At 44.3% G+C, this 25,929-nt stretch overlaps 1 long non-coding RNA gene across 1 annotated transcript in view; it reads right to left on the bottom strand.

The window, feature by feature from the left end:
- Nucleotides 1–25,929, bottom strand: part of LOC144239127 (uncharacterized) — a 50,445-nt gene that overhangs the window by 6,240 nt on the left and 18,276 nt on the right. Inside the window, exon 2 of the long non-coding RNA XR_013337320.1 lies at nucleotides 17,969–18,030. This is a non-coding gene — a long non-coding RNA (uncharacterized LOC144239127). The remainder of the gene's footprint in view (nucleotides 1–17,968; nucleotides 18,031–25,929) is intronic.

Raw genomic sequence — 25,929 nt, 5'->3', positions numbered from 1 at the left:
AATAACAGGAAAACTAATAATCACATGTCTGTAAATTTAGGTATGTAAAAAAGCTGTGTTTTACTTTTAAGGCAAAGGTTCCAAGCCTCCAGCCTCATGGGAATGGATGGGAAAGAGGAGTCTTCCCCCAATTCAGAAGCAGGGAGCTGAGGGTCCATGCTTCCTGTGGTCTCTCAAGTTTTCAGTGAACAGAAAACAAGAGAATGTTCTTTCAACATTTTTTTACTCTTCCAAATGTTTCTGAGGTATCAAATTCAGCTGAGGACATGAAAATTCTGATCTGAGAAGAACTCGCTGGATCAAGGAGGAAGGGAAGGAGGTCACATTTGCACTTCTTGGACCACCCCCAAATGATTTGCGGTTGCAGATGGTCAAAACGCAGACAACCATACTGTTGCTATTTCACTGTATGGCTCAGATGAGACACAAGTCATCTCTAGGAGGGGGTAGAAGCCTACTGGGCTCCCCTCTGGGGAAGATTCTGCTTTGTCTGCCCACCCACCGCATCGCCAGCCTCAAGACTTGACAAGAGCTTCCTCCCTGTGGCAATCCCTCTGTCTCACACCTACTGTCGTCTAACTCTGAAAACACTCATGTTGCAGGTGACATCAGTTGAATTTCACAAATAGTGTTCACTTCTCAGCACTTGCCTGGGACCTTTAGGAATAATTATAAGATGCTGCCTACATACAGATGATAGTTGGGACAATAACCTCAGAGCTCCAAGGAAGGCAGGAGAGGACCGGGACAGGTGTGGGACAGAGCCGAAGGAGAGAATTAACCAGAATAGGAGGTCTGGGCCTTGCCTAGGTAGGGCCTGAGTCAGAACCACCAAGTTCATTGAGCACTGTCAACTCTAGTTGGATCTGAGTTGAGTTGATGCCCATAGGTCGGATTCCAGAGAGCAGGGCAGGATGACGCAGCAGCACCTCCAAAGCAGAGCAGTGCTTCTCAGCATCAAGCAAGCAGCAGAACGGGGACGTGAAGGCTGGGGAGCTCCAGGCAAAAAGCCAGACTGAGCATCAGGTGCAGCAGATGCTGGCAGGAAAGAGGTGGTGGGGTGGTGAGCTGGGTGAGGTGCTGACAGGACCAGCCTCTACCCCAGTGGAAGAAGCCAGGAAATAGAACCAGATGGCCAGCCTGGTCATGACCCTGAAGTTCACCTGGGTTCCCAGGGCCCCCAGTGCTCCCCAGACACCAGCTGGAGGGCCCCAGCCTAGGGGTCTCCTTAGATTTTGGGCAGGATTTCAGAAAGAACCCTTTAGGGACAACACTGAAAGAGAGAAGAACTGCCACAAGGTCATTTGGGAAGACAAGGAGCACAAAGCAACCAGAGAATATTCTGAAATGCTGGAATTAAATGCCAAAATATGGGGGCGATCTCTGCTGTATGCTGTGGGGAAGAAGAGAGACCAGGAGATGCCCATCTGTCTGGGAAAGCTGCAAATCGCTCCCTCATCTCACGGTTTTCCATTTCTTGCCTCAGGGAAGAGATATGATTATGGAATTTGTGGGGTCCCTGGTGAACAACATTCTTGAAACTACATTTTTGAGGGTTGGTTGTTCTTTTTCAAGCCCCACGTTTTGTGGCTGAGCTCTGCCTCGCCGGTCCCTTGTGGCTAGGGATTCTTTTGCACAATTTCTATGGCTTTCTCCCAAAGGAACTCCTTCTTAGAGAGCAAACGTGGCTGATCTGACGTGTTCACTGCCAGCTGTCCCTAGGACAGGGAAGGACTCTCCTCCTCCTGAGGTCCTGCCCCTCGCCCCACAGTGGTCAGCTCAGTGCCCCAGGTGAGCAGGCACTGCAGGTGATCACATAGGACCAATCACCAACTCGATTGAAGCCAGGCCAGCAGTTCTGAAATATCCTCTTTTTCCAACAAGGTCAATTAGAAGCCGTGTTTCAGTATCAGTAAGTACATGTCAATGTCAACATCTATTGCAAATGCCCTTGAGATAGATAGCTTCCGTGAGGGAATGCCCTTCCCTCTTGCTTTTAACACCATCTTCTTTTAAATTAAAACAATTTAAGAATGCACTGCAAATTTAGCGATCCTTTTTCTCAGGAGGAAGAAAGAAGACTGATTAGAGAATGGGAAGCAGAAGTTGAGGAAATCTTGGCGCACCTGGGTGGCTTAGTCGGTTAGGCATCTGGCTCTTGATTTCGGCTCTGGTCATGGTCTTGTCATTGGTGAGGTCAGGTCTCAGGGTTTGTGACTTCGAGCTCTGCATCTGTCTCCTCACTGGCACTTGGGATTCTTGTGCTCTCCCTCTCTCTCTGTCCCTCCCCTGCTTGCACTCTCTCATTCTCTCTCTCTCAAAATAAATAAATAAACTTAAAATGGAAAAAGAAGTTGAGGAAATCCAAGGATTACCCCAAAGGCAGTGAAAAACTCTACACTTTTTCAATCCAGGCCTCATCCCTTCAGCCCTTCCTGGAAGGCAATCAAATGATTTCTGAGTATACACATGCAAATAAGCATGACCATTCTGAACTTTGAACATATTCATTTTATACATGTAATATATATCAACACATAAACATATGCATGTGTGAATAGATGGTAAGATAGTAATGGACATGTCTGTTTCTTCCACTCTCAAGAGTCCTGAGCATAATTTGAGTCTGGGCTCAGCCTCCAGACGGTGAGCCCATGGGAATTCTAAAATTGGCTTCTGGGCGGCAGGATGGCCTTCTGCTCCTGAAAGTATCTGTTATTGCCTCCTCTATTCCTACGATCCACCTCTGTCCACTGCTTAGAGGCCCAACAAAGCCCTTCCAAGTGATTGCACTTCTTCCAGCCTGCTGTGAGAGCCAGGCTTCAGGGGACTTCAGAAAATGCCCCAGGGATTGGGCTGTCCCCACCATGGCCTGCAGGTGTCTGCCATGCTCTCAGCCCTCTCAAAGGTGATAGCCATTCCATGACTTCCCAGTAACCTCTTCCTGTCTGCTTTCCCCCTGCTAACGCAAGGAAGGCCACAGTTTCTCCTGCTTGTCTAGAAGTTCTTAGGCTAACAGCTCTTAGCTGTCTCCTGAGGGGTGCGTGCATCCACATGAAAGAAGAAGTTTTGGGTGAGCTGACACTCCAGATTTCCTGAGGAGGGTGTGCAGATCTTCTCTGTGACCAACACAACATGAGTGTTTTACACACAAAGACATATGTGCGTTCACATATGCAGGTGTATTCATTCATCAAACATGCATTAAGCGCTTACCAGTGCAGAGTATACAGGCAAAATAGGAATGCTCACACATCCATGCAATAGACATAGAGGAGAGAGATCTTAACCAAGGCACCAGCAAGGAAACAGAAATTAACCTTCCCGTGCACTCATATTGTAGCGGGCTCCTTGGGCTCTGGATTCAGAGAAGCCTGATCAGTGCCCTCCCACCTCCCCTGTAAGCTCATTCTTCCCACCCCCAACCTGCCCAAGAAGCCTACCTCTTTATCCCCTTCCCCAGAGCTCTGCCCAGTTAGCCCCTATCTGTTCATCCCAATAAGGTAAGCTGTTCCCCTTCCCAGGCGGAGCTGTTTGCCTGAGACTCCAGAGAGCCCCAGGGCTCTCTGGCCTAAGGGACTCTCAGGGACCTCTCTCTTCTTAGCCGGGCACACTGTCCTCTCTTCCCCCTGCTGGAGGAGCCAGTCCTCTGCCTGCTTTCTCTCACCCTTCAGCCCTCCCCCCTACACCATCAACGTGGAGCTGTCCTTCCCACCACCTGCTTTCCGAAGGGACACTTTCCCTCTCCCCTTCCTTGCCATCCCTGAATGTGAACATGGAAGGGCAAGGGGCCGCATGTGAACCATTCATAGCAAACAGAACAGCAAAAGTAACAATGGAGGTGGGGGAGGGGGGTCCTTAAAGATTTCAGAATTGTAGACTGCTGTCTTGCCTGCAGCCCCTTTTCCCACCGCAAAGTGAAGACTCGCAGGCCAGTTCCTGCCCTGAGGCTTGATTTGTTTGGTTTTGCTGTTCTTTGCTAAGGATTGAGAAAGAGAGATTTCACATTAAAAATCTGAATTTTGATCTCCTCTTGAAAAGTTGCAATCATTTCCATGCAGCAGTGATTGGCAGGAGAAGTGGCTCTCCCTTTTGGGAATGGAGCATGTCACTCTCATGTCTCACCGGCTCTAAGTCTGTCACCAGCCACTTAGCATCCGCCCAGCCTTCTCTATCCAGCCAGCTGTCTTCTCAGGACTTTGCGTGCATTCAAGCTCATAGTCCCTGTACTGGAGTCTCTGATCAGTGCCTCACTCTTCCTCATGGAAGAGTGATTTAGATCAAATGGGCTCCTCTAGCCATCAGAGACCAAGGCATGGGAGCAGGACGGACTTCAGCCCCATATGGGGAAGAACATCTTGACAATGAGTGAGGCCTGCAATGCAGTCTTGGGAAAAATTGAGTACTTTTCTCAGCAGAGCTTTCCAGGCACAGGTGAGGTAGTTAAGTCCCTTCTGGCCTTGAAGTGTCCATTGCTAGGAGACTAATGCTCAAGGAGATCGCAGGACACAGCACTGGAGGCTGGAAGACCCCACAGAGTGGAGGGAGCCCACTGTATGTATTGTATGGGCCTACAATAGCGGATAACAGTTTCCATTGGCTCATGCAAGCAATTAAGGAGGAGTTTGATTGAACTTAATTTTCACGGCTGATGTGCTCCTCAAACTCACTCTGCTGATGCCAAGTCAACGCTGTGCAGGGAGGAGGGACCTGGCCTGCTTGGATGGTACCAGACAGTAAGTGCTCTCCCCTACCCTCACGGGTCAGCAAACATAGAGTTAACTCCCTTCCTCCCCCAGAGAACAACTCCCTACTACAACTGCAGACCTGGAGGTGCCCTTTGAGAATTGCAGAATCAAAGTGGAAAAAATTACAAGGCAACTTTTCTGGTTTCAACTTGTCCCCTGCAGAAAGGAAATAGATTTTAATATAAGATCTAAGAGGCAACATGTTGAATAAACTGCAAAAATATATATATACTTTTGGCTGCATGCTAGCATGATGAGATTTGGGATAAAAGGAGTTTTTTTGTTTTTTTTCAAGAGAGTTAGAGATGGATCCACACGGGGGCTGGAATCGACCTCCCACCATCCCACTAACATGCTCTCTAAGCAGTTGGGAGCAATCACCCTAACCCCATCACAGATACCATGCAAAAGGCAAGATTAAAGGCTTTTCCTGCTCCCTTTTCACCCAAATGGAAAAGTTTATTGCAGAAATTCTTAGTGCAAGCCAAGCAATATATAGCCTCCTTGTGACGGGATGTCACTTAGACACTGACAAATCCCATTCTCCAAGTTGTGGGGCCTCTAGCTGACTGTGCAGAGAGTCAGCCCCCAAGGTCAGGAATGGGAATATTTCACTGTGTCCACCCCCAATTGAAGAAATATTTCATTCTCTTTCTTTTTACCCTGGTTGCAATCTACAGTCTAGACCGTTGTCAGATAACAGCCATTAGAGACAACGAAGAAGAATGCATATGTCTCCCAAAGATAAGCAGATGCTTGACTTCTCTTGTGAGTTTTCTGGAAATCTCTCAGAAGGCCCTTCTGATGAGCAACTGAGGGAAATGTGTCTGGCAATATGTTCCCAGATGCCGGGATACATTTTACGCATCCCTGGAACCCTTGCCGAGTTCTTAGAGACGTAGCAGAAAGAGGTCATCTTCTCCCCAGGGCTTGTTCAGAAATAAATGAAAAGGCAGCCCATGGGAAAATAGTGGAGTATATCCCAGTGTCCATTTCAATCTCTCATTAATTCTCTCACTTGGCAAACATTCATCAAGGTTCTACCACTCCCCAGGCATGTCACTGGACACAGAGGCGTACGTGAACAAGGCCAATAAAGACCCTGTTCTCATAAAGTTGAAATTCCTGCTAGAAAGTCTGGCAAACCTTTCTGCAGAGATGGGACAGTGTCCAGAGTATGCCAACGTAGAATAAAACTTTGAGATATTGTGAATCTCACTGTGATGCTTGTACCCTGAAGCAGCCAAAATCTCCACTCTCTTTCCCATGTCCACTGTGGTCTGGGGTTCACAATACCCCAGTATCTCCATTTGAGATAGCAGAAATGTTCCACTCCCCCAAACCTCTCTGGGGAGCAGAGACAACATCCTCCATTTTCCTCCAGACTTTCTCAGTACCAAGAATGGTTCCAGGCACAAAACGGGCGCCCAGTAAATACTTGTTTTGTTATTGATTAGGCAAAGAAACTTACAAACAATAAAAAGGGTACTTAGGATTGTCAGCTCAAGGGCTGTTATAAAGGCAAACACATCTTTCTGCCTTTGAGGAGAGGAGCATTTGTTGCTGGTCTCTGATCCCTTTAAGACTGACCAGTGTGGGCTGAGGCACTCACCATTTTTGTGTAACATCAACTCCTAAAACTGCAATAACAGTTTGACCAGGTTAGATCAGACCCCAAGGCAGCTTTTAAGATGGTTACATTGACACCACTCTTCTCACAAGAGGAGCTGGAAACTCTATGAAGCCTCTGATCTGATACCAGAGTCTAGTTCTAAAAATTTTCTGGGTCAGCAGCCAGGGCATACATAAGTCCTGGGAAAAGGAAAGAATGGCTTATTATTGCTGCGTCTTTCTTCCCTGAAGCTGGAAAGAATTATGTACATTGATCTCAGGGCTTCTGTGCCTCTGATGAAAAGACTCAACCCTGAATCCCAGAGTGATCGCCTGGAGCAAAGACTTGAGTAAGTTTTCACCTCTTCTCTTGCCAAGATGTGGCTTTTAGAGCCTGGGCTGCTGATGAAAATGTCAACAACGCTCACATCAAGAGGAAAATGCTCATTCGGCTGGCAAAGAGCATCAGCATTCCCTAGATCGGGAGTGGTCTGAGGCACCCTTCACTGGGCAGAGAGGAAGAACACACTCCTGAACCCCTTCCCCAATCCAGTGTAGCTGGGAAGTATGCTTGCTCCAAAGAGGTGAACAAGAGTGGAGGCTGACATAGACACACCCTCTTCTCCCATAAGGCCTCTTAGAGGGTACAGCTGGTCTTATCCCATATTCAGAGATTCTCCTGCAGCAACAGAAATGTGGGATCCAGGTTTAGAATCTGACCCCTTCCCAAGATCTCACCAAGCACTTGCAAATTAAACTTGGTTCTAGAGGGCAGACACACGGACCAGTCCCAAACACAAAGATCCAAGTGGTGGCAGTTAACTAGAAGGCGGTTAATGTCCCTGTGGGTCTGGCTAATCCTAAACCCAAAACTCACAAGTTAAAATATGAGTGAATTAATTATTTAAGGGCAACAGACCTGATTGCCAAATCTTGATTCAGAATGAGTTCACAAGACCAGGGTACTGAATGTGCCGGAAAGTCTGAGGGAAGACTGGGCTTGTTTGGCTCAACCAAGGTGGCCGCTTGTTGTTAGCGTTACTAACAAAGGAAGGGGCGGGGAAAGTGTTGAAAAGGAGCATCAATATAATAACTGCCTTTGCAGTGATTGTAGGAAAGGAGTAGACATTTGGTATAGAATTAGCTGTGTTCTTCCAGAGAATTGCAGAATCATCTAGTTGAATGTCTTCCAGACTGTGCTGTGAGAAGAACAAGGAGTTTTGAAAGATCTTGAGTTCCATCTCCCAGCCTGCTTTTGCTCCAGTGTCTCCACTTGCATGAATGAAACACAACTGGGGTTCTGAGTAAGATTCTGTTTGAAGAAGTGGTTTTGCTGTTTGTATCAATAGGACTCTATTAATTACAAAAGACAGAGACCCTAATTTACACAACAATACATTTAGACCAAGAGGCGCTTGGTGGTGCAGTCAGTTAAGCGTCTGACTTCAGCTCAGGTCATGATCTCAAGGTTCGTGGGTTAGATAGAGCCCTATGTCGGGCTCTGTGCTGACAGCTAGCTCAGAGCCTGGAGCCCGCTTGGGATTCTGTGTCTCCTTCTCTCTCTGCCCCTCCCCGACTTGCTCTCTGTCTCTCTCTCAAAAGTAAATACATGTTTAAAACAAAACAATACATTTAGACCAAAATAGTGACACACATAACTAAAAAGGCAAAGGCTAAAAGGCTTCAAGCACAGCCAGAGATGCAGGGGGTTAAACCACATCAGCAGGACTCAGGCACTCTTTTCTTACTCTGCTTCCTTCTATATTGGCTTCATTCAGGAAACCCTTTCCATGTGGTAGCAAGTTTCAGGCTTCCATTCTATCACCTCAAAAGCCCAGTGGTTCTCTTCCCCAATCTCTCTCTCTCTCTCTGTTAGAATCAGGTTAGTCTACCGGAAAAGAAAATTCAAAATGGCAATTGTTTAAACAAGAAGTTCATTCTCTCCCATAAAAAGAAATACCAGAGATAAAACCAGAGATAAGCAATCCAGGGATATTACTCTACAATATCAGTAATACACACTTCTTTTTCATTATTTTATTATTTGTCACAAGTGGCTTCTAATACATAGTCCAATATGGCTGCCTGAGCTCCAGCCATCTTGTTTGTACTTAACCAGCATGAAACAGGACACGAAGAGGAAGGGGAGAAAAAAGCTTGCCCCCCTTTCTTTAAGGACACTTTGAAGAAGTAATATATGATACATCCTCTTATATCCCCTCGGCCAAATTTAATTATATGCCCATACCTAGCTCTAAGGAAGGCTGGATATGTAGTATTTATCCTTACACTTATAAGACCAGCTAAGAACTGGGAGTTCTATTACTAAACAAGATGGAGAAAATTGATACCAGGAGATGATACAGTGTCTGTTGAGACTACTAGCCCCAGTGAAGGAATATGAATCTTACAGGGTGAACTTTAGTCAGGTGCCCATCCCTGAACCAAACAGAGGAAAACACACTGATTATCAGTTCCAAGTTTCATGGCCATGCCTCATCCTAGAGAGGAAAAAATAAGCAGGGGGAGATACTGGGAGGAATCCATTGTACTGCCAAAATAAGTTTTGACATCAGCAGAACCCTAAAATTCTAGTACAATCTCTTCATTTTTTCTTTGTCAAGTGCCGGCACTGAGGTCCTAGGAGGTGAAATGACCTGCACTGGGTACACAGTCCAATCTCTCTGTCTAGTGCTTTTCCTACTTCTGTCTGATGGCCCCCTGCTATCAGATATACTTCTCAGAAATGTAAAGTCCAAAATGAAGGGTCTATAACTTATACCTTATTTTCCTGAACATAATGAGTTCCAAGAAATTAGTCCTTAATTTTTTAACCTTTGTGACCAAGACTGGAGGCTCAGTGACATAAATGCAGAAGAAAATACGTTTCCTTGCTTTTGCCCTCTGATGTTTTCTAATTAGTGTATTCCTGTGTTTTCAATGATCATGAGTAATCTTTCACCTCAATATCTGAGAATACTGTGTCCCTCCTTCCTCCGTCTATCCATGCTTTTGTGAAGCTGCTTACCAAGCACTGGTAAACAAAGATGAGAGAGGGTTCTCTCCCTCAGAGGGCTCACATTCTTATGGGGAAAACAAACAGGTAGACAGATAAGAAAAAAAAATGGGTTTGTGTGCTTAAAGTGTCAAGGAGAACAGAGAGAATGGCCTCGCTGTCAAACTCCACAGGGTGATAGAGCTTGAGAAGCCAGCCAGGCAGGAAAGAGCTTGGGTACAGAAGCCAGATGTGCAAATACACATCTGCCTAAGAGATGGAGCTCCATGTGGCTGGAGCTCAATCGTGAAAGACCTGGAAGGAGATAAGGCAAGAAAGGTGACAGAGTGTCAGACCTAGAAGGTCCTCATACACCTTAGAAGGAGACAGCTTGACTGCATCAATGTTTACCCAAACCCAAAGAAAGAGAACGGTCTAAATTACTCATCAACTCAAAATTAAAATTAAAATTGAAGCCAGTAAGTACTACATCACCAGCCAAGTTCCAAAACAAAAGAATTCCCTCTACTCTGTGATTATCTTCCTTAAAGCACTAGCTCCAAAAAAGCATTTATGTATAGGAGACGTGAGGTGGAAGGAAAAGTCCAGCAGATTCTCATCATTCATAGATCCCATATTTGCAGATTTACCTACTCTAAAATTGGTCATAACCCGGGGTGCCTGGGTGGCTCAGTCAGTTAAGCATCCAACTTTGGCTCAGGTCATGATCTCATGGTTTATGGGTTTGAGCCCCACATCGGGCTCTGTGCTGACAGCCAGCTCAGAGCCTGGAGCCTGTTTCGGATTCTTGGTCTCCCTCTCTCTTCACCCGCCCCTGCTCACGTTGTCTCTCTCTCTCAGAAATAAATAAAACATTAAAAAAAAAAGTTTAAAATCAGTCATAACCCCCAAATCAATAGTAGGTGCCTTCCTGATCCTTTGTGGACACAATATGGGGTAGAAATTTTGAGGCACCCTGTAAGCATGTTCCCAGATGAGGTCAAACAAGGGGACCTCTGCCCTTTTGTAACAAATGTCCTTTTTGTGGTCTATTTAGTGCCATATTCTTGTGCTGTTTGGTGGTGATTTCACAGTAGCCCCCAAGGGTGGTACTGAAGAGCTGACCAGGGTTCCTAAGCACAAGAAGACGGTGCTGTGACTTGAGAAAAATATGTGTGTTAACAGGTAAGAATTAGAGTGCTGTCGATCGAGAGTTCAGTGTTAATGAGTCAACAATATATATTGAATAAAGTGTCTGTAAACAGAAACCCATACTCTACATTGACCATGTGGAGCCTGCTTGGGATTCTGTCTCTCTCTCCATCTCTCTCTGCCCCACCCTGCTCACTCGCACACATGTTCTCTCTTTCTTAAAATAAATAAACTTAAAAAAAACAGAAATCCATAAAACTATGTTATATATTGATCAGATGACAAAAACATTGTTACCAGAGGCTCGCAGTAACTGACCTCATATTTCTCCACCACTCTTCCATGCAGGTCGAGTCTCAGCCTGCCTGCCCTGCCCCACCCATGCCATGTAGATATTCATCACAAAGACATACACTGAGCGACTGCTACCTCCCTCTTCACAGCTGACAGTGACCCCAGCTTGTCTCCATGGCCCACCCTCTTATCCCTATAGGATAAGGCACTAGAGGTATCCCTTCATTATACCTCAGAGGGACAGAGGACATCAAAGACCTGAGCTCCCCTGGACCCCACCACAGACCTTTCCTAGAGTCCCACGGCTGGTCTTGCAGACAAAGGAGACAAGCAGAAAACCTCACCAATGGATCACCCTGATTTCAGGTACCAGGTAGCCTCGAACTGAAAGAGCAGGCAGCAGGAACGAGGTTGGCAGAAGCAGAAAGGGAGGAAAGTCTCACATTATGCCCAGTGCTATGAGCACTTGGTGTATCAGATGCCATTTAATCCCCACCTGGGGATAATCCTCACTGTGCAGATAAGGAAATGGAGACTTAGAAGAAGAGTTAATAACTGGAGCGCCTGGCTGGCTCAGTTGGTTAAGTGTCCAACTCTTGATTTCTGCTCAGGTCATGATCTCATGGTTTCATGGGTTCGAGCCCCACCTCGAGCTCTGTGCTGACAGTGCAGAGCCTGCTTGGGATTCTCTCTCTCCCTCTCCCTCTGCCCCTCCTCTGCTAATGCTATCTCTATCTCTCTCAAAATAAATAAATAAACTTAAAAAAAAAAAAAGAAGAGTTAATAATTTACCAAGGTCACAGCTATTAAAACTAGAAGGAGGATGCAGATCCACATTCACTCAGCACCAATCCCTGGGTTATTTCAGCCCTCATCATGTTGCCTCTGTTGTGCTCTCACAGGGAAGTTGGGGGACAAATGACTTTGTAAGGATTCATTGATGAGAACTGTGAAGNCCTCACTGTACAGATAAGGAAATGGAGACTTAGAAGAAGAGTTAATAACTGGAGCGCCTGGCTGGCTCAGTTGGTTAAGTGTCCAACTCTTGATTTCTGCTCAGGTCATGATCTCATGGTTTCATGGGTTCGAGCCCCACCTCGAGCTCTGTGCTGACAGTGCAGAGCCTGCTTGGGATTCTCTCTCTCCCTCTCCCTCTGCCCCTCCTCTGCTAATGCTATCTCTATCTCTCTCAAAATAAATAAATAAACTTAAAAAAAAAAAGAAGAGTTAATAATTTACCGAGGTCACAGCTATTAAAACTAGAAGGAGGATACAGACCCACATTCACTCAGCACCAATCCCTGGGTTATTTCAGCCCTCATCATGTTGCCTCTGTTGTGCTCTCACAGGGAAGTTGGGGGACAAATGACTTTGTAAGGATTCATTGATGAGAACTGTGAAGATCTATGAATTATTAAGTTCTGCACAAACATTAGAGAATATTATTGTAAGAAACCCCAAGGGATTGTCCACATTTTCTTGGTGTCCTATAATCTGGTTGTATCAAAAGCTGCTGCTTATAGGAAGAAGACTTGACCTTGGTTTTGGTGTCCAAGATCCAACTCCTAGATATAAGTTTATTTGAGGCAGAACGCGTGGAAAGCCCTGGAGATGAGCACTTTTGCTGTCCATCCTTACTCAGGGATGTAAGTAGAGACTCAGCATTACACAGTCCCAAGTTCATTCTGACCAAGACCTCCATGGGCCCCAGCCAGCAAAGACCAGGCTAACCTTGGTGCCTGGTGCCTGGTCCTGCTGTGAGCACCAGGTACCTGTGCTCCTCTGGAATGGGGGTCTTTTCATAACACCAGCATGCTTCCGGAGGACCCAACAAAGGTTTGGCCTGAATTTCATGCTTTGGGCCCCCATTCCTATCATCAGCAAAGAAGTCCTGCCTTGAATTCCTTCAGTAAAGAAGTTTACAATTTAGCCAGGAATACAGAACAGATTCGCGGATCCACAATCCTCCACGAGCAACATGGCCCCTTGTGGCATTTCCCAAAGAAAAACAGAGGAGCCTTGTTCAACATGAAGGGTTACCATCAGAGTGACCAATACAACTTCTGAAAACTAAGACCACAGTCCTCACACTTTGGAATGCACTCATTCAGGTTAGGATTCACCGTTCACTGACTGCATGACCATGGAGCACTTTGTCAGTATCTCACCTGTATCACGTCTGGTTTGAATACAAGCCAAGGAGTTGAACAAGCTATCATTTGTTGAACTCCTCTATAGTATATACACAAATTACTTCTCATTCTCTAGTACGTTGTTGAGAACACAGATCAAAGAAGTGAAGTATTAAGTAACTTGCTCTAAGACACAAAGCTCCTAAGTGGTGGAGTTTGACTCAGAACTCAAGTATTCCAGGGGCGCCTGGGTGGCTTAGTCGGTTAAGTGTCCGACTTTCGCTTAGGTCATGATCTCGCGGTTCGTGGGTTCGAGCCCCGCGTCGGGCTCTGTGCTGACTGCCAGCTCAGAGCCTGGAGCCTGTTTCAGTCTGTGACTCCCTCTCTCTCTGACCTTCCCCTGCTCACATTGTCTCTCTCTCTCTCTCTCTCCTAGAAATAAATAAAACATTTAAAAAAAAAAAAAAAGAACTCAAGTATTCTGACTCCAAGACCATCATTTTTCCCCTAGCTCTTGTCTCTTTCCTTTCCTTTTGGAAATGGAGTTCTTTAAGGACAGGGAGTGTATCCCTGTTTTGCACCCCAAAGCCAGTGTAAGCTTTTGAATGACAAGAGGAAGAAAAGGAAGGAGATCTTCCTGGGAAGCCCATAATTCCTGGGCACACTCTGTGGCTCTGTTTGGCCCTTCTTACTAAGGGCTCCCAAAGATGCACCTGGACCAGGGCTTGCCACTGAGGGACATGGGAAAGGAACTGCAAGTACCCCTCCTTCCACCAAGCTGTACCTGCTTCCTATTCTTCCTGACATGCTCCCTCTATTCCCTAAAGTATATTTCTGAGCATGATACAAACCTTGGGTATTTGGAGTTGAGGGGACAGCTCTGAGGCTAAAGTAAGTTTTCTGTAGGAGTTTTGACTGATTTGTTGGGGTGACCTAGATAACACATAGTAGATTTCCATGACTATTAGACTCCTTCACTCCCTAGCTGCTGCTGCCTACCCACCTAGGTCTCCACTTGTGATAAGCTCCCAGCTGGATCTTACCAGATGGCACTGTGGAAACAGTGCCCCAGCTACTCTCTGTCTTAGGGAGTAAGATAAGATGAATCTCCTTGCTCAGATGTTTGGGTTAGCAAAAGCACCCCTGAAGGAGATGAATGGCCTCACCGTGGAATGTGTCCAGAGCCCTGGCTGCCGTCCAGGTGCTTGGGGAGCTAAGCCATTAGTCTCACTGTCTGAGTTCCATCTCTCTGCCTGGCCTTGGTGTCAGGAGAGATTGAATGAGCCCATGCCCTCAGGAGGGAGCAGCAGTATACAAGCAGGGAGGGAAGGATGTGTCAGACAAATGGGGTGTCATGGGTCTGGCCGACTTGTTTCATCAAAAGAGAATTTGGTGGGGGCATGAGACTAAGGAGAAGAAAGTTTTACTCTGCTACCCCTCCCACAATGATTACTAGAGAGGCCATGATCTCCGTGATCCCTATGCAATTAAATACATATGGTTGTGGCCAGCATGCCAGATCACCACCTTCTGCTGGTGCACTAATGGCCCTAAGTGGATTCCAGATTCTCAAGTGACCAAATGGAGGTATCTGCCAGCATCTTGGGCTGTCCCAAGAGAAAGAAAGGAGAATGAAGAATGGGATATTTGGGGGAGATATCCATTTCTCTAATGCCAAAGATCATAACCAAAAAGTTATCAAAGAATGCTTTTGAGGCACACACTGTACAAAATAATACAAGTACAGGGTCAAAATACAGGTAATCAATTAATCAAAGGTACCTTTTTGAGCACTTCTTTTGGGCCTAGAAGAGCTAGATTAGGAGTTCTCAACCAGGAGAGTGATATTTTAATTCTAGAAAGTAAGAGGTAGCTTGGAAACCTTCTCTTCTTTCCTCCCATACTCAACTGTAATAGACAAGTACTGTCAGTTACTGTGAAGGGGAACCCCTTTAAGACATGTGTACCATCTCTAATCTGAAGCTCACACTCTTATTAGAGAGACCAGACTTTCTCATCCTAAATCATGTCCATGGATACCTTCTTGGACATGAGAAAAACATGAGACTCAGTCCCCTTGTTTAAAAGATAAATCTGTAGTCCAGAAGAGGAAGGAAAACTTGCTGGAAAACCCAAATCCAGCTTTGCATATTTGAAAAGATACAGGTTTAATATGAGACACAAGAGAAGCTAATCCTGGACTGGTCACCTCTACAGAGTATGCACATGTGTGTTTTGTGCAACCAGGTGGTTCTGGGTCAGTGTACTGTGACACAGCAGTGTGTGGCCAACCTCCAAGTGCTTGTAAGCAATTTTGAATCTACACGTAATGTATTTTTGTGACAGCAAAGCCCTGTTAGATGGGTCATTGAGCTGAGAGGGTCATCCATCATGGCATAAAACCAGGCACCGCTTGCATTTGACTAAGAGTCTGAAGCGCTACCTGTTGACTAGACCTTGCAAGAGCTTTCTCTGAGGAGTAATTCCAAGGGACAGCAGAGGCAGGAAACAGTTGTGTTTATAGCAGCATGGTACCAAAGGATGGCCAAAAGGATAAGGCAATAAGAGTAAGTGCAATTTAATCCCTCCAAGAGGGCTGCAAAAATTCTGGAATTCTAAAGTAAGCCAAAGACACGAAAAACTTGAGGCCCAGTGATAACTGATAGGGAATGCTCGAGACAGACTGAACCACAAGACTTCATTCCAAAGGCTATGAGTTTTGGCTAGAGCAGAGACTGAGAATAGAAATTGCCCTTAGGACCCACCCTGGCTAAATTGTGGGGACCTCTTCTGGCCTCTCTTTTCAGCTGCACCCCCCACCAGCTCCCTGAAACACCCCCAGGCTGTCATCTGTCACAGCCCACTCTCTCCCAGGCTGGTCTGCTCCTCCATCTGAATCTGCTCTCCCTAGTCATCAATCAGAAAGAGTTCTGGTGCAGCCCCTCTGGAAAACAATGTGGAGATTCCTCAAAAAATTAACAATAGAACTCCCCTATGACCCAGCAATAGCACTGCTAGGAATTTACCCAAGGGATACAGGAGTGCTGATGCATAGGGGCACATGTACCCCAATGTTCATAGCAGCACTCTCAACAGTAGCCAAAACATGGAAAGAACCTAAGTGTCCATCAATAGATGAATGGATCAAGATGATTTGGTTTATCTATACAATGGAATACTACATGGCAATGAGAAAGAATGAAATGTGGCCATGTGTAGCAACATGGATGGACCTTGAGGGTGTTATGCTGAGTGAAATAAGTTAGGCAGAGAAAGACAGCTACCATATGTTTGCACATATAGGAGGATTAGGAAGAACTTAACGGAGGACCATGGTGGAGAAGAAGGAGGGAAAAATAGTAGGGAAGAGGGAGGGTGGTAAACCATGAGAGACTCCTGAATGCTGAGAACAAACTGAGGGCAGATGTGGTGTGAGGAGGGGAGGGGGGGTGATGGGCATGGAGGAGGGCACTTGCGGGGATGAGCACTGGGTGTTATATGGAAACCAACTTGACAATAAACTGTTTAAAAGAAAAAAAGAAAAGAAAGAGTTCACCTATGGATTTACACCAAGATGTTTATTGGACTACCTGCTTTTCAAACTTGTCATCTAAAGAAATAAATTTCTTTTTCTTTCTTTTTTTTAATTTTTAATGTTTTATTTATTTCTAGGAGAGAGAGAGAGAGACAGTGTGAGCAGGGGAGGGTCAGAGAGAGAGAGTCACAGACTCTGAAACAGGCTCCAGGCTCTGAGCTGGCAGTCAGCACAGAGCCCGACGCGGGGCTCGAACCCACGAACCGCGAGATCATGACCTAAGCGAAAGTCGGACGCTTAACCGACTAAGCCACCCGGGTGCCCCTTAAGAAATAAATTTCTAATGGATACATATTAATGGAATTTCAGGCCTAAATGCTAGGTCCCTGCAATCATCACAAAGGAGGTGACTTTCTCCTCCCCATGTATGAAAACAGACCCTTAGCCCTAGAGTAATTATGACATCATGTGTTTTCGTAACTACCTCCCACACTCCTATATTGTTCACTTAACTTCTGGCCTGGTTTCTGCTCTTACTGTGTGTCTAAGTTGGAGCCATGTTCCAAGATCTGGCTTTCTCTCCTTTGTTTAAATAACAGCTTTCTTGAGATACAATTCGCTCATTTAAAATGCACAGTTCAATAGATTTTAGTATGTTTACGGAGTTGCGCAATCATCATGATCGTCCATTTTGGAGCATTTTCATTAGTCTGAAAAGAAACCCCCACAACCATCAGCAGCCATTCTCCATTTCTCCCCAAGCTCCTCAGTCCTAGGCAACCAACTATCTTCGTTCTGTCCCTGTGAACTGGCTTCTTCTAGGTATTTTATATAATGAAATCATACCACATGTGGGTTTTTGCAACTGGTTTCATTCACTTAGCATAATGATTTCAAGATTTGTCCATGTCGTAGCATGTATTGGTACTTAATTTCTTGTAGTCCAATATTCCATTACATGGCTATGACACATTTTATTTATTCATTCATCAGCTGATAGACATTTAGATTGTTTCCACTTTGGGCTTTGATGAATAATGCTGCTATGAATATTCTTGTGCAAGTTTTGTGTGGACAGATGTTTGCATTTCTCTTGGGTATATACCTAGGAGTGTAATTGCCGGGTTGTGCAGGGACTGCCAGACTGTTTTCCAAAGTAGCTGCACCATTTCGTATTCCTGCCAGCAGCATATAGGATCTCAGTTTCTCCACATTCTTACCAACACGTGTTATTTCCTTCTTTTTTACCCTAGTTGCACTAACGGGTATGAAGTCGTATCTCACTGTGGATTTAAAATGCACTTCCTTAATCATGTTGAACATCTTTTCATATGCTTCTTTACCATTTATGTATCTTGGGATAAAAGTCTATTCAAATCCTTTGGATGTGGCTTTCTTTTTAAAGAAAAGTTAGAAGTAGCAGGCAGTACATTTGTGGCTTGAATACATTTTACATGCATGAAAACCAAGAGGTTCTTCTAGAGATTGATAATAAACTTACCAGCTTATCCGATTGCATTCCACAAACCCATTGAGCTCCTGTAATGTATAGTCTTTTAGACCCTGTAGAGACAAAGAAGGAATAATTCATAGATCTTCACTGATGAAGCTTAGACTTTCATGAGACAACCATTTGTTTTCCTGATTTGAATTAAAACTCAACTACTTTCAGTATCTAGATATCAGGCTTATCACTAGATCAGATCAGCCATCTCTGAGTTAATGCAGGGAGTAGGGTTTCTTTCCATCCAATATTGTTTTAATATCCTCAAAGCTCTTCTTTTTTCTCCTCTACTCAATGTTTTCATTGTTTTCCTAAACTATCATTCAAGTGGCTAATGACTCATGTAGATACTTCTCTAACATGATAAAGAATATATCAAGCCAAGAGTTGATATCATAACAGCAAAACACCAGAAACATTCTAATTTAATTAGAATTAAACACTATCCCCTTTAGAGTGGTTGGACGTAGGGACTTGGTTCCCAAGAATAAAGGATGGAAGGGAATACAATAACTTTACTGGGTAGAAAACTGGCAAATTCTCCCTTGGCCAGGTGACCAAGTTCACATTGCCAGTGTTAAGTCATGTTGACAGCATGATACCATGTTAATAACATGAAACAAAAAAATAAAGATATAGCTCTGCCTTATAACTTATCCAAAGCTCCAAGCTTATTAAAGAGTTACATGTAAAAATGACTGGAAGAAAATGATTTTCATAATTATTATAAAATAATACATAAATATCATAAAGTAGATGAATATGGTCTTAACATAAAGGAAGTTTTTCTAAGCTTAACACCAAAAAAGGAAAGGAGAAGACCAATAGATATAACTAAATAAAATGTTTGCAATTCTTTAAAAAAAAACAAGAACAGATGAAATTGAAAAACAAGTACAAATAATATTTGTGATGAGTATAACAATAAGGAGAACTTAAAAACAAGAAAATGAGCAAAGGATGTAAGCTGGCAATTCACAAACACTTTCAAAGTCAAAAAACACATGATTAATTTTTCACCTTCTGTAGTAAGAATAAAATGCAAATTAGAAGTATAATAGAACAGTATTTTACGTCTGTCCTGTTGTAGAAAAGAATTTAAAGGTAATACCCAGTGTTGGCAAGAATGTAAGGAAAGGGGCACTCTCATATATTCAAGGTGAGCGCTTTGAAATTTGTTTGAAAAACCTTTAAATATGCCTAATCATTGGCTCAAGAAGACAATTCCTAGAAATTTATACTAAGAACAAAAATAAGAATGTCCATGGGTATTTATGTACAATTTTTTTCAAATAATGAATCACAATAGGAAATATTGATGAAACTGTCCAAAAATGGGAATTAGCCTTAAAAATCATAGGACAATATTATTCCATAGTGTATATGGATATAAAAGGGCCTGGAATAGTCCAGACAATCTTAAAGAAGAACAGCTGTGTTAGCTGTATTTAGAACTCTTTCTTTTTTATTGAAGTATAATCAACATTCAGTGTTATATTAGTTTCAGATGTACAATATAATGATTCAACATTTCTATACATAACTCAGAGCTCATCTCTGAGTACTTATTTTTTTAAAGAGATCTCTCAGTCAAGCATCCAACTCTTGGTTTTGGCTCAGGTCATGATCTCGCATTTCATGAGTTCAAGCCCCACATTGGGCTCCATGCTGACAGTCTGACAGAATTCTGCTTGGGATACTCTTTCTCTCCCTCTCTCTGCCTCTCACCAGCATGCAGCTTTTTTGTGTGTGTGTGTGTGTGTGTGTGTGTGTGTGTGTGTGTATGGTGTGTGTGTGTGTGTGTGTCTCAAAATAAATAAATATTCCCAGCAACCAAAGCGCTGCAGATCAACTGGCCTTGCTTAATTGAAATGTTTTCCCCCAGGTCAATCTCATACACTGCAGATGAGAATTTAAATCTGTTCAATCAGACTGAGAGGCAATTTAGCAATACATATAAGAAACTTTTAAATTGCACATAGCCTTTGACCCAGTAATTTCACTGATAATTTTTTTCTTAAGTGATCGAAAATGTCCTCAAAAATTTACATAGAAGGATATTAGCTGCAGAAAACAATGAACATTTAGGAAACTCAGAGAAAACAGATTTCCAGTAACACAGGACTTACAAACTAGATTATTAGTTTATATTAATTGGATATTATTATATCCAAGGGGCGCCTGGGTGGCTTAGTCAGTTAAGCGTCTGACTTTCGCTTAGGTCATGATCTCGCGGTTCGTGGGTTCGAGCCCCGCGTCGGGCTCTGTGCTGACTGCCAGCTCAGAGCCTGGAGCCTGTTCCAGTCTGTGACTCCCTCTCTCTCTGACCCTCCCCTGCTCACGCTGTCTCTCTCTCTCTCTCCTAGAGATAAATAAAAACATTTAAAAAAAAAAGATTATTACATATCCAAATAACAGAAGAGTATGCCATCATGTTTTAAAATCCTGTTTGTGAGGAATATTTAAGAATATGACTAAAATCCTGAGAGATTGTGTTACATGAATAAGGTAGGTTATGAAATAGTGTATATACTCCAATTCCATTTTGTAAGAAAAGAAAGAAAAGTGAGAAGAAGGAAGAAGGGAGAGGTGGAAGGAGGGAGGGACGGGGGAGGGGACAGAAAGAGTCCCTGCTCACTGCCAACCTTGGACAAGAAGCAGAACTTCTCTAAATTGAAGCTCTCCTGGGAACAATGATTTATTCTTTTTTTAAAAATTTTTAACATTTATTTAGTTTTGAGAGACAGAGTATGAGCAGGGGAGGAACAGAGAGAGAGGGAGTCACAGAATTTGAAGCAGGCTCCAGGCTTTGAGCTGTCAGCACAGAGCCCAATGAGGGACTCGAACCCATGAACCAAACCGCAAGATCATGACCTGAGCTGAAGTTGGCCACTTAACTGACTGAGCCACCCAGGTGCCCCAACAATGATTTATTCTTAAGCCTTGTAAGAATTAAATAAATGGTATGTAGTTGAGGGCCCTTTGTGAACTCTCAGCAATGAGAGGTGGTGCAAGAAGGTGAAAAAAGAAAAAAGATTAAAGAACAAACTTAGAAGACACAAGTGCTCTTTTCTGGAGGAGTTTTCATGGTAAAGAGGGAACATAAAACCTCTGGCAGACATTTATGCATTTACAAACCCGTAAACACCAGGGTGCCTAGGTGGCTCAGTTGGTTGAGCATCCGAGTGGGGAGCCTGCTTGGGATTCTCTGCCTCTCTTTCTCTCTCTCTCTCTCCTCCTCTCCCCAACTCGAGCTGTCGGTCTTTTTCAAAATAAATAAGAAACTTAAAAAAAATAAAAACAAATAAAACAGTAAACACCGAATTCTCACCATGCCCTTGGAGGCTCCTGGCCCTCCACCTTCAAGTGGCTGACTCTCTCCCTCCTACATTGCGCCCTCCTCAATTCCTTCAATCCCTGGGGCTGCTCCCTTAACCCAGAGCATTCTTCCCCCATTTTCTTTTACTAGATAATTCTTACTCATCTTCCAGAACTCTGTTCAAATGTCACCTCTTCAAGGATGCCTTCTGAGACTGGGATCGTTCCCATAATATGTTCTTGTAGCATCCTGTACTTCACCTCCATAGCTCTTAATTACAACTGAAATTTATCAGTTCCCTGTTTGTTGTTTTCCATCTGCTTTCTGGGCTAGAAGAGAAGCTATCTTGCTCTCTGTCATATTCCCTGTACTGAGCACTATATACATAGTGTGGGCACTATAAGTATGTGCCCGATAAATTGTGCAGTCTCCTACAAACTGGCCATCCCGAGAAACTAGGAAATATCTCTGGAACACGCTGAAATCATCTGAAGAGATTTAAAACATACGTTTGCCCAAGCCTCACTCCCCAGAAAACCTGGTATTAATTGGCCTGGAGAGGGTGTGGGTCCGGGTAGCATCTGGATTTCCCCAGGTGATTCTAACATGCTGCTGTAGGTGAGGCTCCCTGCTGAGCATCTAGGCCCAGTCTCAGCACAGGTGAGCCTCTCTCAGGTCTGCTCCGGTGGACTTAATTCAGAGCAGAAAGCCATGGACCCTGTCTCTCTTCCCCACCTGCCACAGCATGACTTAAATTTGACACAGCCCAGGCCCCCAAGCCGGGCTAAGGAGAGGTTTGCTTTCGCAGTACCAATACTTGACAGATTAAAATCTAAAGTGGGAGACTGTTTACATCCTTCCCCCTGCTTTTCTGGCATTTGGTTTCCTGAAAGGGCAGCGTCCCTTTTCAGAGGCTATAGGGAGGCCGTATTAACACTTGTTATACTAAACAGGAGCACTCCGGACCCGCGACGGATGGCGCACAGGGCTGGCTGCTTACTTTCATTTGGTCCAACTGTTTTTAAATAATGTCATTAGACTCAGAGTCCGTTTATCTGTAGCATACGGCCTTTCCCAATATGTAAACCACCTCCAAGCTGAACTCTCTCTCAGCAAAAGCTATTTCCTGTAACAGATGTTACTCCATAACACACTGGAAATGTCCCACAGCAGGGGAGCTAATCAGGGTAAGCACCTGGGTGCTGTGAGGTCATGCCAGCCCTTCATACACAGTGGGGTCCTTGGACCAGCAGCATCTACATCTCCTAGGACCTCATTAGAAATGCAGTCTCAGGCCCCATCCCAGACCCACTGAATCTGCATTTTCACAAAATCTTCCCCATTGAAATTCCTCCCATGCACATTTACAGCTGAGAAGCTCTGGTCTCAAATTCACTGTGCATTGGAATCACCTAAAGAGTTGTTTGTTTGCTTAAACTAATGCCTAGGCATTACTTTAAGAGATTCTGTTTACTATGGCATGTGGCCTGAACAAGGTTTTAAAATTCTAATATGAAGCAACATGTGAGAATCTAGGCTGATCACCTCTTTTTCTGATCGCCTCTTTTTCTTTAAGGCCTGGGGAGTTGAGTGAGTCGCCCAAGGCCTCACGGTCAAGATGTCAAGACTCAGACAGGATACAAGTGCATGACAGCAAGAGATCTTAAGGCCGTGGTAAAGACACAAGTGCTAAATGGTGCAGTCGTTTTTGTTAGTGCCTGTAGTGGGTCGAATGGCATCCCCGTAAAAGATAAATCCAAGTCCTGAGCTGCTGGTACAAGTGAATGTAACCTTATTTTGCAGATCTTGCAATGAGATTATCCTGGATTTCAGGTGGGCTCCAAACCCATAGACAGTTGTTCTTATGAGAAGGGGAGAGGACACAGAGAAGAAGGCAAGGTGAAGTTGGAGCTGAAATTGGAGTAATAGGTCTACAAGCCAAGGATTGTCAACTACCACCAGAAGCTAGGAGGGAGTCAGGGTTGGTTTCTCCCTCAGGGCCTCCAGAAGGAACCAGCCCTAGACACCTTGAATTCAGAGCTCTGGCCTCCTGAACTGTGAGGGAATAAAGTTCTGTTGTTTCAAGCCTCTCGGTTAGTGGTGATTTGTTCCAGCAACTCTAGGAATCCAATACAGCCCATCTGAAGCTTGCCAACTCATCTGATACCCATCTGGGCACTCCCCAAAATTCTAACTGCATCCAGCCCTGAACACCCACTGCTCAAAAACATTCAAGGGCTCCTCATTTATAGTGAAGCTAACGAAGCCTGAGCCTCTTGGCCTGTCCTTTGCATAAGGCCCCTACAAGGAGCCCTGGCAATTTGGTTCTCACAGTTTTGCATTCTTTTTCTTAGAATGAGACCTCCAAATTTTATGAGCTTCAAAAGCCACAAAACCTGAATCTGCCCCTACCTTTAGGGTAAAACGTCAAGGTCTTAGCTGGACAGTCAAGCACTCTGCCAACCAGGCTCAACTCACCTCTCAAAACTCATCTTCCATGCATTGCCTACCCGAGCCCTCCCCCCAGCTCAGCCAGACCTTCTCCACACTCCACAGGCATGCCGCATGCCTCCCATCTTCCAACTACAGCTCAGGCCAGCCCTCTACTTCTTTAAGTTTGTCCACAAGACCTAGTTCAAGCCCCATTCTGCTTGGATAGCATTTCCTGACCTCTCTAGCCGGTGGAGATCAGCCATCTCCCATAGTACTCTCTACCTTGTGTTGCTTTTACCTTTTTGCATGTTCATTTCCCTCATAATTAGCCAGCTTGCTTCTCTGAACCTCTTAGCCTTTGAGGAAAGGAAGAGACTGGAGAAACAGGCTTTGTAGACATGTCCTCCTCTGCACCTCCCTTTCTTTCTTTTTTCTGCCTCTTCTAGATCCACAGATTTCAGACTCCAAAATCTCATCCCAAATGGCAATCCTAAGGCTCCCATGTAAGTCAGGCCAGTTTCTTTCTTATTCTCTCTACTACTGCTCTCTTGGTGGAGTTTAAATCATAAGCTGCAGGAAACCTCAGTGTTTATCTGCATATCCTAGGACTACCTAGAACGTCCCTCAAGGGTGGGGTCTGGGAATCCCAAATAGGAACTCACACAGAGTCTAACCCTGTCCTGCAAATGGAGTGAGGGATGGGCTCCACCCAGTACGGCCAGCTCCGTGTCCCCATACCAAAGGGAGGACACCCAGATCTTTTAATAGACACGCCATTACCAAATCACTACAGAAGGAAAGACAGTCCAGAAAATTTCTCAAAAGACGTTTGCTTGATTTAGCTCCTTAGTTCTAGCAGTAGGCTACAAATTTCTTATTGGCCACATCACTTTATTTAAATAGTAAAGGAAAAAGATGACTTTATTTAAATGGTAAAGGAAAATGAAAGCTAGAATAATTGGGGACATTTGGGAAGACTCAGGCAAAGATTCATCTGTGGTCACCTGTGAGCTAGCCTATACAGGAATCGAAAATAGAATGGAGCTGGCGAGCGTACATTTTGCATTTCCTGTGGTTCTATAGTATTCCCTTAATGATTTGGATCAGAATGCTTTCTTTGGCACATATTTGTCAAAATGACAGTTTGCTTTTTTCCCCCACATCAATTTCATCACAGATACCCAGATTGGATTCTTGCTGACTATTCCTTTGCTCTGTCGGAGTGGTCTGTTACAGATCACCTTGGTGGATGAGTATGAATGCCACAGGAGGAATAAGGGTAAGGTATCATTATTCACTCATTCGTGTCCCCATGCTGTGACAGCATAAGCATGCAGACTATACTCTCAAGGCAGCCATGAAGAGCTCCCAGCCTAGTGGGGAAATCTCACACTGGATTGCCATCATTTTGTGTCCGCATGTCTAAGTGCTATAAAAGACATATGAATCATAAGTACAAAGCGCTATGGAAGCACAGAGGAGACGGCAACTTGCTTGTTCCCCATGGAGGAATCAATCACATTGTTCCCTAAACCAAATGTTCACAGGGAGAACAGAAGTGGCAGATATAAAAATGATTGAAGAATTCTATGATTTAGAAATCGGATCCAGAATGGGGCATAGAGCTAAAGTTTATTTCAGAATGCAAGAGTTGTGTGATACTTCAATGGTTTCTAAACTTGGTCTCAGTTAAGTTAATGAATATGATTGATATATGTGAGTAAAGAGATTATAGACTATCAACTCATATCCAGGCAGACAGATTTTAGTTAACAAGAGATCAAGGAGTTAGCATGAGTACATGCTTGAATGCCTGAGGTGCGACCCTGGACAATTAGAGAGTTGCCCAAGTTAGTAAAAATTCATACTTTGTTCAGTGGAACTACATTTGCCTAAGGTATAACCACTAAGAGTAAAACTTTAAAAAACATAATATAATCCAGCTTCTATGATGTGGTCAGAATTTCTGAACACAGAGTAGCAAAGACCCAAGCATTGGAAAAGGACAGAAGCCAAAAAAGAGGACAGGATTGGGGCTCCTGGGTGGCTCAGCTGGTTGAGGGTCCGACTTCATCTCAGGTCATGATCTCATAGTTTGTTGAGTTCGAGCGCCGCGTCAGGCTCTGTCCTGACAGCTCAGAGCCTGGAGCCTGCTTCAGATTCTGTGTCCCCTCTCTCTCTGCCCTTCCCCCACTCACACTCTGTC

The sequence above is a fragment of the Crocuta crocuta genome, unplaced genomic scaffold (genome assembly GCF_008692635.1).
Source record: "Crocuta crocuta isolate KB4526 unplaced genomic scaffold, BGI_CrCroc_1.0 scaffold177, whole genome shotgun sequence".
Classification (NCBI taxonomy): domain Eukaryota; kingdom Metazoa; phylum Chordata; class Mammalia; order Carnivora; family Hyaenidae; genus Crocuta; species Crocuta crocuta.
The sequence above is the reverse complement of the archived record's forward strand: the minus strand, read 5'-3'. Positions and strand labels throughout refer to the sequence as shown.